The following is a 15,386-nucleotide window of genomic DNA, read 5'->3' as shown; positions in this document are numbered from 1 at the left end:
CCTTGACGCGCCTGTAGAACAGCAGCATCAGGTCCAGCCTGAGCTGTCTTTGTTTTAACAGGAAAACAAGATCTATTTCTGGCTTACACTGGCTTTATTGAATAGAACCAAGCCACTTCCCACCAAAAAATCCAACACAAAATAAACAGAAATTACTTTCTGGTTCTCAGGTATTACAAAGGACCCATTGACACAGCTCTGTTGAGCCAAAACCTGGCTGGAGGAACCCCGTGTGGACTGGCACTGCCTTCCCCACTCCTATAAGCAGACTCTTTCTGCTCCTGTGCGGGAGAAATTTTCTCCCAAAACTGCGAGTGGAGGAGAATGTAAGCTGTGTTTTTGGCTTTGCCTGGACAGCCCAGTGGCTCTCATGGGAAGGGAAGGATGTTTTGTGCCCCAGCTGCAGAGCAGCACTCCTCAGCCCGAAGCTGCGTGCTTGTATTGATTGCCCGCACTACCCGAAACGAGCTCAGCCTGTTTCTTTAGGCAAAGGTAACTGTAGTTTCCTTGGCCGAGGAGAGGTGAGATGGGGAATAAATCTAACACTTGCTCTAATTATTGGGTTTTTGGCCTTTTGGCAGCAGCACTGCCTTTCCGTCAGGTCCACCTGCCAGCAGTGGGCCATGCTCTGCGTGCGGGGCCAGAGGCAGCGTCAGAGGGATTGGTGCTGTTAGCTCAGTGCCAGCAAGGCCTTCATCCCGCTGTGCCAGAGGGATAATGCTCTCAAATGAGTATCAGTGAAAGCTGATGACTTAACAGCTTTTCGGTATCTGAAGGGGGGCTGTGAGAAAGAGGAACAGACTCTGCAGCAGGCCTGTTGTGATGGGACGAGGGGAAATGGTTTCAAACTAAAGGAGGAGAGATTTAGACTGGGTATAAGGAAAAAGTGTTTATGATCAGGGTGGTGAGGTGCTGGCACAGGTTGCCCAGAGAGGTGGTGGTGCCCCATCCCTGGGAGCACCCAGGGTCAGGAGGAAGGGGCTCTGAGCACCTGATGGAGGTGTGGGTGTCCCTGGGCACTGCAGGGGTGTTGAGCCAGCTGGCTTTATAGGTCGCTTCTAACTCAAACCGTTCTGTGATTCTCTGACTTTGGAGGATGGTGCTTGAAAGATGAGCCGACATCAACTTGCTCAAGCCAGCCTTGTCTCGTGTCTCATATTGTGTTTTTTTCACATCTCTGTTTTAAAAGAAAATCTAAGTATATATATACTTGCAGACTAAGTTCCATGGTCTTGTCTCAAGGTGTTAATACGAAATCATGGACAACTCCTCATGGGCAGCTCCTCCTGAAGTGGCATAGCACATTACGGCTGGCAGGAGCAGCTCTGCAAATGTGCAACAGTCTCAACTGCCTAAAAATCTCATATAGGATGCAATCAGGCAGTCAGTTAATTAAGTTACATCTGCATGAAAAACCATTAAGCTTGAATGTGCGATTGGTGTGGATGGAAAACCTGTCAGGTTGGTGCGTTGACTTTTGCGCAAGGTGTTGGCGCCGGACCCGGGGCTGGGCAGCAGGAGAAGGAATCCAGCTGGTGAGAAGAATTCTCTCTTCATCTTCCTCCCTTCCTATGGAAAGTCACAGCATGGTGCAACACTCAGAGTTTAATCCCAGCTCTGCCTCTCAGCTCGTGTGTCTCCATTGGCTTCTCCATTTGGGAAGGGATATCCCTCCAGTTGGCTTTGTTGCCTGGAGTCCCCAGCATTTCTATTTCCAGCTGGGACTGAAATGTGCTGCAAGCATGAGGCGGTTTCCAGAAGAAAGCCTTGTTTTCTTGCAGGCTATTTCCTAATGGAGGAATCGTAGAGTCATTAAGGTTGGAAAAGACCTCCAAGATCATCAAGTCCAACCATCAACCCATCACCACCGCCGCCTTTACCTTTCCTTGGTGAGGCTCAGAAATGTCTCTGCCCCTTCTTTCCATCTCTTGCTCCTCCGGTCTTGCTTTCAGGAGGCTGCTTCCAGGCTCTGGTCCCAAATGAGAGCCCTGTCTGAGTTGAGGTTGTCGTCTGTGGTTTTGTCTGACACGACGAGCGCTGCTCAGAGCATGGCTGCTGGCTGTGGAAATTATGTTCTCATATTCATCTTCTCCCTGCGAAATTATGGCAGGAGTGAAATTTTGCTGCAACCTGATACATCCTCCGTGCTGTAACGGGAGACACAAGTCCCCTGGTGGAAGGAGGAACCTTATGCATGTCTGTATGCTGTGGTTTTGATGGTGTGTGCTATGTGGGACCGAGAGGGAACAGCTCCTCGGGGGAAAATGGGGCGAGAGATGGACAGAGTGCAGATGTTCTGATAACATCTCAGCGCTGTGGTTATCTCACTGAGTTCTTCCTTCCTTTCACAAATGTTTAAGCCTACGCTAGAAGCTGTGGCAAGAAACCAAGTCCATCTCTATCTCACCATTCCGCTGTCTTGATGCCTGGTCTGGAAGGTGATGAGGCCTCTCCCATTTCCCCTGCCAGCACCACTGGTGTGGAGCAGGTGTTTATTGCATACGTGCAACACAACTCATTGCAATCCCAGTGGCTGCTTAGAAACAGACACACCGGGCTATTTCTCTACCCAGATTTACGCAAAACCACAAGATTTCAGCAAGTTTTCAGCTTATTCTGCCAAAACCACAGGCTTGGTGCTCAAGCAAAAGAGATACGGTGGTCACGAAGAGCTGCTAATAACGTGTGTAGGGCAGCTGCTGGATGAGGTGCGACGAGCTTCCTGGGCATGGTTTGGTGGGCAACATTGGTGGTAGGTGGATGGTTGGACGAGGTGATCTTAGAGGTCTTTTCCAACCTTAATTATTCTGTGCTTCAAGATCACCACGTGAAGAGAGAGCAGGAGGCACTGAGCTGCTCTGCTTCACAGGTCTTCCATCCAGAGGGTGCTTAATGTCCACAGAGTGTTGTCCACGTCTCCACTTCCCACTTGCATTTGACAGAATTGGGTGAGTCTCAGGCTGGGGTGAGTTTTTAGCTCTTGTTTAACATGTTATGCTACATGGGCCATGAGTTTCACCTAGATTTTTTAGTCTATTGTTTGCAACTTCAACTGCAGCATTTAGAAGCGTAGAAATCCTTTCTAGCACAGCAAATTGCAAAGAAAGAAGCGAGGAGAGTTCGCAGCACTCAAACAGCCAGAAGCTCCTCTTTACAGCCACAGCATCTCAGTGTTTAATTCCCGGTTGACTTTGAGCGCATTCCTACTGCACCTTTTCATCATCTGTACAACAGTCCAGTTTTAACATCCAGCCTTGGGCTTTCATGCCAGGTGCAGAACACCTTTCCGAGACCTCAAACACTTATACATAGCAAGCGCAGCCCCGCAGCCTGGTTTCCCAGAGAGGTGGTGGATGCCCTGTCCCTGGAGACACCCACGGTTGGGATGGATGTGGCTCTGAGCACCTGATGGAGCTGTGGGTGTCCCTGTTCATTGCAGGGTTGTTGGACCAGATGGCCTTTAAGATCCCTTCCGACTCAAATGGCTCTGTGACTCTGTGACCTGCAGCAGCAATCTCTGCTCTGTGTGCATCCTCAGTAACCTTTCCCTGGGCCAGCAGGAAATGCTCTCATGTTGGAGTGGGCGGAGGGCCCCGCTGTCTCAGCTCTGGGTTGTTTGGAAAGCGATAACTTTGTCAACAGCATGCAGTGTGACAAGGCGAGTCGTTGTTTGGCTGCCTCGTGCTAAACCGGGCTAGGATTTGTCCTGGGTGAGAAGTCCAAGGTGCTGTCAGCTTGCCTGGGAACTGCAGATGGCCTGAGAGGGAAGTTTTAATCCTCCCTGCCTGACATTAGCCAGATATCAGCACTGGAGGACGTGGGTGATTGCTGGGGTTCGCTGCGTGCAGGACTTCCAGCAGCAATGAGAAGCAGCGCAGCCTCACGCTACGTCAAACTGTTGGCCAGCAGAGCAGTGTTTGGAATGAGGCAATCTTCAGGGGTCCCTTCCAACACAGCCACTTTATCATTCAACGATTTTTCATGCTTTTATTTATTTATTTACTTACTTAGCTTGAGCATCTCTGCAGGCAGCAGCCTTAACCTCCGCTATGATTTTGGGTAGGAGGCGAACAAGTAAAGAAGATCCCAGCAAGCCACGACCCGAAGCAAAGGAGACCCAAAGCTTTTCAACCCCTTTTCTCCAGAGAAAACCAATGTGAACAGATCGGTGGTTTTTAGTCTCATCTGACATCCTTGACTTTGAGGACTCCAGAACAGTCCCAGAGAGCAAAAAAGGCTGCAAACCCCATCCCAGGAAGAGGAAACTCAATGTCTCCTGCTTTCATCAGGCAAACAAGGGTGTTATTTCCCTGCCAGCCTCACAACAAGCTGGTTAGAGAGTTACGGGAGTGAGAATGGAAATCTGGGTTTGTAATGGAAGTTTGCTTTGGAGGTTCCAATTTCTCGTCTCTTGGTTGGAGAAACCGTATTTGGTTTCTTGTCTCCCAGTTGCTTCTCCATTCAGATAACCATAACCATCTGTAGGGTCTCCATGGGAAGGATTTAGGAGGCAATCTCAGGGAAAGCGGTGCCATTAATGAGAGAGAACATAATAAGAGAGGGCAGAATGATGAACAGAGAAAGTGGCAGGGGATTGTAACTGGGTGGGCTTTAAGCTTCCTTCCAAACCAAACCATTCTATGAAGACAGGGACAAAAGAGGAGCTGAAGATGGGAATGAGGGCAGGGATAAAGATGGGGATAAGGATGGGGATGAAGATAGAGACAAAGTTGCCTGAACCTCCTGAACAGGGGCCTGTGTGCCTGGAGAGGGAGATTAATTATTAATTATCCCCCATGCACCGCTCCTCTTGCATCCCATACTCCAAATGAATTCCCGTGTGCCTTCAGCCTGAGGCCAGGGAGTGAGAGCTGTCTTCACCTGCGTGTCTGGGAGGATGGGGCTCCTGATCTCTGCTTTGGGGTCCCAGAATGACACAAGTGGTGGTGACATAGACGTGCACTAATAGCAGGATCTAATCTCCCAGCACATCTGACAGGACCTGGGCTCTTAGGGCAGCCTCTAACAAAGCATCCCCAGCCAAGGAAGCCCCACATGAAGTGGAGGAAGGCGCTGGGGACAGGAGGAGGGGGCTCATCTCCAGAATGCAGTAGGTTCATTCAGTCCTCACTGTTGTATTTGCACAGGGAAAAAATAAATCAGGGCTGTTCTGGTCTATATCTGGCCAATTTCAGTCTGGAGTTCCTGACAGGTGACCCCAGGGTACGGTTGCACGCTCTGAGTGCTTATTTTTGACATCATAATCCAAATTGACATTCGGTGCTTGAATATACAATAAGTTCATTACAGCTAAACCCTCCGGCTCAGGGATTTCCTGTTGGTAAGTCTCAGAAAATCAGGATTCCCTGCGGTATCGGGCTGAAAACGTTTGCAGATAAAATTCAAGTTAGCAAGTTATGCCAAAATGTTTTTGGAGCCAAAGCGGAGCTGTATTTCGTGCAGTGGTGCTTTATCCTTCCCCGTGCTCAGGAGTGGAGGCGGAGGCCCCTGCCCCGCGCAGCTCCCAATCAGGGGCTCGGTGCTGCTCTCAGGAGGAGCTCATTAAGGAGCAATGGAGAAATCCACGATCCTTTATCTGAGTGTTTTTTGGAACCTGAACTCTTGCCTCTTATCCCACTTTCTAAAGAGCAGGAGAACATTTTGCTCCACGTGTTACCGAAGCAGCCTGTGAGCAGCCACAACCAACACAGTGAGAGTTTTGATACCCCCGTTACTGCCATCAGTGGGATCTCCCGAACTTCTCTTGTCTATATGAGAGTTGCAACATGGTGGGGTTTTTGCTCAAGCCCTTGACCTCCTGGTTAATCAGCTGTGATGATGAAGTGAGAACTTGACCCAGGGCTTATCCGTGCCCATCTGGCGCATGGTCAGCATCTCTTCTGCTTCCACCTCCTTCCCTTGATGAAACTGATACCCTGTAAAAACAGGGCTCCTTCCTATCAGAGGAATTTGAAGCTGTTTTTCCAATCAGATGAGTGGTAAACTTCTCTGTGTCCCAAAGGGAAGTGTGAAGTGGCTCCTCTCGGGAGCTGCATAGCAGGAGATGTGCAGGGGGGTTCCCAGCTGCAGCTGGATCACAGCTGAGTCACAAGGTGATGCTGTTGCAAAAGAAGACATGCATCTGCTGCAAAGCACTAGCAAGATGGGATGCATAAGACCTAGGTGATAATTCTTATCATGGAATCATAGACTCATTAAGGTTGGAAAAGACCTTCAAGATCCCCAAGTCCGACCCATACCATCCCACCGTGCCCACTGACCGTGTCCCTCAGTGCCACATCCCCCTGGTTCTGGAACACCTGCAGGGATAGTGACCCCACCACCTCCCTGGGCAGCCTGTGCCAATGCATTATCACTCTTTCTGAGAGGAAATTTTCCCTAATAGCCAACCTTCCACCTGGTGTTGGGAAAGCTTGGCTGGTCGGTAGTCCCTGGTTTTGGGTTCCGTGCAGTAAGAAGGCTGTGGGTGTACAGGAGCATCCTGTGAACAACAGTAGGTTTGGAAACAAGAGCTCCAACCAGAGCCAGGAAGCTCCTTTAGCTTAGAGGAGAGAGGTGGCCCTGAAGACACAGTGCAGCAGGAAGGGCCTTGTGCTTCTTAGCCACTTCACTGTGACAAGAAGGAATGCGTATACGTGCAGCAAATTTCTACTCAGTATATGTTAGAAAAAAATATATCAATTCAGAACTGTTGAAATAGGAAATAGTAGAGGAGGTGGTCCAAGGAGGCCATAATCCCTACTACTGGAGGGCTTGAGGAAATGCAAAGCCATACAGAGTAACTGGGACTGGAAGCTTTGGGATTGCTTGGAGTTTTGTTGAATATCTTTGTGGATGGAGATCCCACAGACGGACCCTTTGTTCCAACGTTTGACCGCCTGCATGGCAAGAAGCATTCTGTGATGGAGACTTCTGTTCTAACCTGTGCTGTGATCTCTCTTCCCATCAGTGGGCACATCCAAGAGGATCCCACTAACCGAGCACAGAGCTGCAGACGGCAATAAAATCCCCCTTTGCCTTCACTCCAACTGCACCCTGAGCTTTGGTGTCTCCTTCCATGCCCCAACCTCCAGCCCCATGGCTTGGTGACACTGCTGGGCTCATTCCTGTTGGCCACCGTCTACCAAAGCATTGGCCTTTGTTGTCCCAAACCCTTTCCCCAGGAGCGGTTCTCCATCCTACCCCTGTGTTATGCCATCCCTGCTGGATGCCCCATTCCAATATGACCCTTCCTCAGCTACCAAGAGTGGTCTCCATGGGCTCCTGAGCTCCTTTCCAGCTCGGTGTTTTTGTTCATGTGCATCGCACATATCCCTCATTCCCAGAGAGTTCAATAAAAAGCTCAGGAAGAGTTTGCTATTCTTTCCTCCCCCGGTGGTTTTTAAATTTTACACATCTTAAACCCAATTAATTCGCTAGTTGCTGGAAGTGCAGCATCCTATATGGTTCCTGTGAGAAGAACGTGATAAAAGTAGGATTATCACTTGCAACGGCCCTAGAAAAAAATCTGGTAATGCTTCCTTCTGTAGCATGAGACCTTCTGTGGAGGATCAGCCTTGAGCTCTGCAAAGAAAATTATGAAGCACGGGGCTTGAGAACAGTTTCTCTGTGGTCTGCTGTGATTGCTTTTCCTACAGGCTCGTGGCGGTGTCTTCAAGAAGGAGAGCATGGTGGCCATGCTCAGCTTGCCCTCAGGATGTGGGGAGGAGGAGCTGCTGTGGTGTTTGGATCCATAGGTGAGAGAGTCTGGCAAATTATGGTCTGGAAAAACACCCTAAAGGAGAGAACAGAGACCTACCCAACCTAGCAGCCTTCCCAGTCTGCACCGTCTCTGATGGCTTGGGAGACACCTAGGTCTTAACATTTCACATTTCAATGGTTTGTACATCTCTATTATTCCTTCTTCTTTCTACCTCTGCATCTTTTATCTTCCTCCTCTTCCCCTGCCTAAAGAGGAAATGCCGATTCTGGAAGGGCAGCACTGGGCTGCCAGTGCCATGCACAGGAGGCCAACCACTCCCCCAGTCCTGCTGGCCTTCTTGTCCACCTGGGCACACTGCGGGCTCGTTTGGAGCCCTTTGAAGCACTGAGCTATTTCAAACCAGCCTTCATCCTTGTATGCCCTGCGCACCTCCACCTTGAGGACCACCATTCACATACGCTAGAGAATCCACGACCTACTTTTCCTCTGAGAGGTGCACTTGGGCCACTCGGATATATTTGGAGCTGGAAAAATTGGAGCTGAGGATGTTGGCTGGTGCCACGCTGCTGGGGTGACCGTCTGCAGGGAGAGGGATGCGATGGAAACTGCAAGTTGGTTCAGCTCCATCACCTTTCCATTGGGCCTCCATTTATAAATAGTTCAGGTCAACCGTGTGCGCCTTGACACTTTTTCAAGGCTGAAGACGCTGTGGGTTTTATGCTTAGAAAATTTCCTTCCCTGGCTGCCCCCAGCTCCCTGCCTGCCAGGAAAGTCCAGCAGCAGAGTCAGAAAGGTGCCTGTCTGGATTAAGTGGGAGCCTTAACTCAAGCTTCGAGCTGGGCTGGGTGGTACCAAGGAGGCAGCAAAGCAGTGAGAGTCCTGGCTTACCTGGTTTGGGACTGTTCCTCAAATGAGGGAGGAGAGGGGAGAAGGAGTTGTCCCCTGCTGGCCCAGCTGCCCTCAGCAATGGGAACCTGGGAAGGATTTGTCTTGCAGAAGGTGCTAAAACATATGGGTATTATTATCTGTGAAGTCACCGAAGCAAAGCAGAGTCATCTTCCTTGGCTGGAAGTGAATGATTTTTTTTGTCTTCCATCCTTGTGCATTGCTCCAATGAGGGTTACAATGCCCACCACGCCAAACAGCAGAGTGTGAGAGGAGCATCGCGTGCAGAGCCATTCCTGCAGAGCTGTGCCCATGGCCAGGCCCACAAGCCATGCTTCCCCTATGGAATCCTTATTTTCTTCTTCTTGCTACTGCTTGTGGCTCCAATTCAAAGGCAATCTCTGCCCCCAGAGGCTGTTGATGAGATATACATCCGTTTTACCTTCATGCTTTGCTACAGAACAAATCCAAGGAGCAGAGGGGTGCAGTTCATAGAATCATAGAATAGCCTGGGTTAAAAAGGACCTCAAAGATCATCTAGTTTCAACCCCCCTGCTGTGGGCAGGGTTGCCAACCACCAGACCAGGCTGCCCAAAGCCACATCCAGCCTGGCTTTGAATACCTCCAGGGATGGGGCACCAAGGCTTCTCTGGGCAACCTGTGCTATCTCGTGGCCACTGTGGTCAGCATCCATCAGAGCTGTCCAAGCAGGGAGTGAAGTGTGTGCTGACATTCAGTCAATTGCAGCGGGACAAAGCTCTGTTATGACCCAAACATGGATAAACGCACATATGATGACTGCTGCCAACCTCTGGAGCAGGCTGGGGTGTTTGCCATCTTCCATTGCACAACCAAGATGCTGCAGAGCTGTTGTGTTGCACCCAGGTTGCCTTTCCAGTGCCAGTCAAAATAAAGAGCTCAGACTCTTTTCTGCATCACCTCTTGGCTCTGGGACCCTTCTGGGATGGTGCTGGCAGAGCACGGACCCAGTGGACAACTCTTTGGGCTGAAGAAGTGAAGAATGTTGGGAATTTCCTGCCTACGCTGAGCAGGCAAAAGTGTTCTCCCATGGAGTTTTATGAGGCTGCGGGTCCTGGAAAAGTATGAAAGGCAGAAAGGATTGATCAGCGGAGAGGGAAAACCTGATTGGAAGGAAGTCAGTGTTGTTGAAGCCTTGTGGAGGCATTAGAATAGCCTCTGAAGGGCCAGGCGCGATTCTGACCCAGGGAAGTGGTGAAACCTCACCAAATCCAGCACTGCACACTCGCTGAGCCCCTCACATTGGTGTAAAATTGCTGAAAGTGCACAGGAGCTGCCACAGAACGTGGACATGAAGTAGGTGGGCAGGAGCACCTGCAGCTGCCCCTTCCCTTTATGCTGGGAGGGGTCTGTCAGAGCCGTTGTGGGTTTTGTGGGGGTTCATGGCGTCTTCAGGAGTAACCCAACCACCATCACATCTCCTTTCACTCTGCTCATGCACAGGGGATGGCACAGGGAGGGATGACTTTCTCAGCTCCAGGATGCACGTACAAATTGCCACCTGTTTTCCCGGATCCAACCGCGAGGGACACCTCTAAGCCGGGACTCCTTCTTGCACTTTCCATCTCTGGCAGCCAAAGCCAACAGCTTTCCAGGGGATGAGACTATTTCCAGCAGGAGGCATCAGGACCTGTTTTTTTCCAACCATCCCCCCCTCTTCCAGAGACCTGTCCCCGTGCTCCAGACCCAGAAAAAGTGGGTTTCAATGGCCTTGAGAAGGCAGCTACTACCCATGGACTGGAGATGTTGGGTGGCCACAGCATCCTTTGTGCAAGAGAAACACCTTCTCTGGGGATGGCTCTCTTGATTCCCTGTTTTGTTCGTTGCCGATGGGGGAGTCCATACAGTTACTGCCATTCATTTCATCCTAATATAGATGATTAAATCTATAGGATGAGCAGCTTCAATTTATGTATGAAGTTTTTGCAGTGGACACCTAAATGGAGAGGAGAGAGGGAGCAGATACAGCCGTCTCTGTGCTACTATTATTTCTCTTTAACTACACATGCAAGATATAATATCTAAACACTCACAGGCTCTTTCCTGTACTTGTATGTGATGATGGATGGATAGATAACCTTTCTCCATAAAAATATACACAGTTAAGGGTAAATTTTTCATTGTCATCTCTAGCTTGTGTTTAACAATTTCTTTTCCTCTATTTTTTTTTCCCTTTCCTGGAATATTGTGAGTGGAGAGATCTGACCTGCGTCTAACATAATATTCTTGGATGGTTTCTTTGAGTAATGGCACTGTTATTGTACAACCTCCAGCAAGAACAATTTGCAAAGTGTTGCAGACTTTTCAAAATGACCTGACAACAGCTCTCCAGCCAAAGTGGTTTTGCAGGGATCTGTTCCAGCGTTGCGGGAGCAAGGGAGGCAAAAAGGCATTAGAGCCCTGTGCAAGCTTGCTTTTGCTTCAGGATTGTAATGCTGGTAAAGGGAGCTTGAGGTCCGATGCTGCAACCTCTGCATGGAGAAGTCATTCCCTTTGGGATGAGAGAATCATTAAGGTTGGAAAAGAGCACTGAGATCGTCACATCCAATGGTCAAGCCATGCCACCGTGCCCACTGACCACGTCCCTCAGTGCCACATCTCCATGGTTCTTGAACACCTCCAGGGATGGTGATTCCACCACCTAATTGCTGTACTCTAAAATTAAGGAGAAACCGTATCTAGGAGGACCCTGATCCAAGTTGCTGCTGTAGGATCCTCAGTCCTCATCGTAGATGGGCTCACTATCCCTCCCTATCCCCCTTTCAGACTTGATCGTGGTGGTCTTTTCTAACCTTAATCGTTCTATGATTCAAAGAGCACGTTTCTGGAGGGCTGGTGGGGAGGAACCTCCAGGGACTTGGTGGAACCAAGACCAGGAGCACTGATGCTGGCACCCTACAAACACCAATGGGCCAGCATCTGTAATAAAGCAGTGGGTGGCCCCATGATGATGTCCTGCTCGCAACAACCTCTGCTCATGGCATTGCTCCATCCAGTAAGACTGGATACAAGTGAGAGACAAAACCTACCTGGACACCCAAGGTAGTGTGAGCAACACGCTCTTGTTCCCCAGTGAATGATGTTAGGGGCAGCCAACCCCCCCCAGCTCCCCTCATGATGAGCCCTGCCTCCTTTGTGCTAACAGACCCCTCTCATTCTTTTCCTCTGGAAGCACTAAAGTTGGCTCGAACCATTATTAAAATAATAGAGGGACCCCAGAGGATCTTTAACCAGGAGATCTTTAATAATTACTACCTCCTAGACTCTTGCTACTCCGTTTGAACCAGGTTTTCTCATGCTATCTGAGTCCTGCAGCAGAGCTCAAGGCCGTTCCCACAGGGCTGTGAGTGCCATGTGACTTAATTGTCCTCGATATTTTTCTAGTCACGTCAAGGGCTTCCTTGGAAATGTTATATAGCTGAGAAAGAGTTTATTATTTGCTGTCAGGAGGCAAATAACACCAGGGCATCTCTGAAGACGTCTATAACATATCTGCGTAATGTGAAGGTTAAAATAAATCAGTGAAAAGAGTCACTCTCCTGAGGGCAATATACTGTAAAATATTTCATCAGAAGGCCTGGCTATTATTGCGCTTGTAATTAATCTTCCTGGTAATAGCAGGGCTTGTTTTCTCCTGCTGCGTTATCTCACTCCGTGTCTATGCCGGCCGCTAGATGTCGGGGAAAACCCTCTGGTTTGCCAAAAATGAATTTCTCCCACAGCTGGGATTTGCTGGGTTTCCTTGGGATCCAGAACGGTGCATCTGGGAGCGGAGGTGCTTTGGGTGCTGCTTTCAGCCATCAGCACTAAACCCTCAGCATCCTTCAACTGCACCGCGCGCATCACCTCCTGAGTGCTACCTGGGTTATAAAGCCAGGCTTTCCCCGAGTGTTTGCAACCCTTCTGTTCTCAGATCATCACATTGTGAGCGTGCCGGGACCTGAGTTTTATGAGCGGAAGGAGCCATTTGTGTCTGTGAAATGAGTGATGGGGGCAAATCTTGTGCAACAAACGCATGCCTGCAGCAGCCGCGGCCCCAGATGGACTCGGGGAGTCTGTGGTTGGGGAAATGCGGTGGGAGAAGGACATGTTGTGGGTCGTTCCTTCATGCAAGGAGTCTGTCCTGGTGCAGATGTTCCCCTCCCATCATGCACACCCAGCGGAGGCATGAACCTTCTCCTTGGGAAGGGTCAAACTCCTTCATCGAAAGAATCCAGCAGGAAGGTGCTGGAGATCCACGTGTCACTCCTTGTCTGCCAGAGTCACTGCCACACATTTTTTTCACACAGGGGAAGGGGGGGAACAAATGCAAAACATGAGTCCCACAAAGCAGAAGCGCTACTGAGCTGTTTTCTTGTTAATTGACCTCCTCAGCCGCGCGCTTCCTGGCTCTTGAGCAAGAGCTGATTGCTGCAAATAGCACCGTCACACAAAGCCATGACCTGCCGGAGAGCAGGGTTCAGAAAAAGGGTGCTTGGGGGTACCAAGGTAATGAAGGAGGACACGGACACCCAAGGTCATGCTGGATGGGGCTCTGAGCACCTGATGGAGCTGTGGTGTCCCTGTGCATTGCAGGGGAGTTGGACCAGATGGCCTTTAGAGATCCCTTCCAATCTAAACGATTCTGTGGCTCTGTGACTCTATAGGTTTCCTCCTAATGTGCATGGCCTTTCCAGGGATGCTGAGAGAAGTGTGGACGGGTCTTCCTTGCTGCTCACGTCTTTGAACGGATGCAGTGTGCGTACGTTTTGCTGTAATGAAGAAAACCGGCAGCAATGGTCAATTTCTGGGAGCCAGAGCTGCTCCTGATATTATGACTTAAAGGTGTGACCCATGGTTCTGTCTTGCAAGTGAAACAAAGCAATCTTTGCTCTGTTCTGTTTTCCTGTCTACTGGAATTCCGTCAGCAAGGACAAACCCATGTAGGCTTCTTGTGCAGTGGCTTTAGAATTGTGTTATGGAGAATGGGATCTGATTCACTTTCCCCACGGCCAACCCACTGTCCTTCTGGCCAGCTTCTTCCTCTTCAAGCATAACCGGCCCTTGTCAAACAGCTGTGCTTGGAGCTAGGATGTGTGCATGAGCGGATGGCTCTGGCCACCAGGTGCTGGTTTCAAAGAGGAGTGCTACTCTGCTTTCCATCATGGTGTAATGTTGGGTGTTGGACCTGCACTGACTCCTTTTTTGGGGGACAGTTATAAACAGGACCTGTGGAATTTCATCGTCATGGCCATGAAGAAGGCTTTGAGACAGAAGAAAGCTCAGGAGAGCACACAGTCCAGCTGTCTGCACCAAGGACTGTGCTGCCAGTTCCTAAAAACCCACAGCAGATGTGAGTCCAGACTTCTGCAGCACTTAACTTCCATCAAGTTAGTAGGTTTCCTTCAAAGCCAACCTATATTTGTTTTGCTGCCAATTATGCCAGGGCAATTGTCACATTCCTACCATGGTCTTCTTCCCTCTAGACTGAGGAGTCACTGCTCCGGCAGTCTTTCCTCACAAGCCGTATTTTCTCCAATCTCTTATCACCCTCATTCTTCTGTGAGATTTTTCTGTGCTTGCTCAGCATTTCATTGCTCTTTCTCATCGTGTTGATGGTGTTTCAAAGTGTTATGTCTCGTATCTATGGTTGGATCCTTAAGATGAAACCAAGATGAAGTGAGAAAGGGCAAAGATGACTGAATAAAGGCGCTCTCTTTCCCAGGGCTGACCTAATCCACTCTCTCCCTTCTTTCACCTGGTCATTCTGGACCAGAGCTACAGAATTCAGTTCAAGAGGCATTTAGACAGAGAGAGATGTATACTTAATCTGAAACACAAGATAGTGATTGTGTCTGCTAACTGCCTGAAAAGGCACCGTTGATTTCTTGCCCAAACATGCGGCGCCTTCCCCGGGGAAACAAAAACCTGTCTCATTGCTTGGATCTTCTGTTCCGTTCCTTGAAACCAAATGAAAATCTCAGTCCAGCAGAGGCCGTCCTGACAAAATGATTTGGAACAAAAGATAATCACCTATTGTTACGCTGCACAACTCCTTGACCAGTTGGGATTTCTCCAAGAGCCAATTGGACATGATGAATAGCGGTAATTTCAGAGCTATGCATATTCTCAGGGTTTGCAGTTTTCCACATCTACTGCGTGATGGAGGGGAGGGTGGGATGGGGGAAAGGGTTTCAATCAGCTCCAAGTCGGCAGCCTGGACTCCATCCTGCAGCGTCCAGCCGGCGAGGTGTTTGTAAAGTAACGACTCATGTCTGCAGCAAATACGCCCGTTTTCCAAAATGCTAATTCATTTCTCTGTCCAAAATGCTAATGCGTAGAGTCTCCCCTGAAGAAGCTGGAAAGCAGGTGGCTGCTTCATCTGAACTGGAAGACTTTTTCATAATCTTCCCTGCAGAACTTTTTCCCTTGGAGAAGTTTTCTTTGCCAGCGGCACCCTTTGCCACAGAGGGGGTTGGAATGAGATGAACTTTAAGGTCCTTTCCAACCTATTCTACGATTAGAATCTGTTATTCTTTACTATTATTTCTCTCCTTATAGAGCTAATAGACCGAGACACCCATCTGCACCCACGTCCCTTAGTGCAATCTCCCTGTAATGACGTGCTCAGGACGTTGCCCTGTCCTTACAAAAGAAATCCCCCCACTGAGTAGGACGTTGAACCCCACCGTCACCTTTCGTATTCAGGAAGACTGGAGCCAGGGATGTGAGAATTAATGTAAAAGTGCCCTCTCGTGGC

This window comes from Gallus gallus, chromosome 1, assembly GCF_016699485.2.
Source record: "Gallus gallus isolate bGalGal1 chromosome 1, bGalGal1.mat.broiler.GRCg7b, whole genome shotgun sequence".
Lineage (NCBI taxonomy): Eukaryota > Metazoa > Chordata > Aves > Galliformes > Phasianidae > Gallus > Gallus gallus.
The sequence above is the reverse complement of the archived record's forward strand: the minus strand, read 5'-3'. Positions refer to the sequence as shown.